General features: G+C 34.7%; 1 protein-coding gene across 1 annotated transcript in view; it reads left to right on the plus strand.

Moving 5' to 3' along the window:
• LOC109826694 (far upstream element-binding protein 2-like) overlaps nucleotides 1-836 on the plus strand; it is a 34610-nt gene that overhangs the window by 5341 nt on the left and 28433 nt on the right. The window lies entirely within an intron of this gene.

Here is an 836-nt window from a genome sequence, read left to right on the forward strand (position 1 = left end):
CAAAATTTAAGAGTATTTGTCTTTTTGGCTCACGTGTCGCGCGTGCCATGTCAAATTTAACGTTGTTTGTTTTGGGGTGTAGTGGGAAAAGTTCATGGTAATTTAGTGCAAAATCCCCCAAAATTCATGGGGCGTTTTGTGGAATTAACCCATTTTATTTAGTGTAATGAGAAGTAGTGTAGAGCTTCTGAAGAAATAGAGTAATCTGGATACCTAGCAAGGTATAGTAGCATTCTGATTCTTCGAGCGACATTAGTTTGTTAGATGGATTGCTGTGTTTTGCAGCCTTTGACTAAATGCACACATAGGTCTTCTTTTCTGTGATAAAGTACAAAATATTATGGTAACATCAAGCATGATGTGATTGGAAATTTCAATAGAAGACTTCAATGATAACAATAGAAGCAAGCTTTATTTGTAATACGACTAAATTGATTTTTCGATTAAATTATGTCTGTTTAGATTGTTGGTGAACCAAAACTAACTCTGAATGCATTTAAATAGACTTGCATGCTTCTCAGCATCACCTTATTTGACCTAGAAGCCATTGCACTAGACATGCTAAACGTGCTTATGATTATGAAGACGATTTATGATAGAGAAACATACCTTCATATGTAACATACCTTAAAATTTCCAGCTGATTGTTTTGTTTTTTAAAACTTTATCCAAGTTGAACAGTTATGCTTAAAACATTTATCTTGAGGGGTTTACACTAATGTTATATGATTAGGTGGTGTATGTTTTGTGCCTAAGCAGTTTAATTTTTCTAGTGGTTTGTGCCCCAGTGGTAATTGAAACAAGTGCCTGCTTGATAATCTCGGGAAGTTAAGGGT

This window comes from Asparagus officinalis, chromosome 10 (assembly GCF_001876935.1).
Source record: "Asparagus officinalis chromosome 10, Aspof.V1, whole genome shotgun sequence".
Classification (NCBI taxonomy): domain Eukaryota; kingdom Viridiplantae; phylum Streptophyta; class Magnoliopsida; order Asparagales; family Asparagaceae; genus Asparagus; species Asparagus officinalis.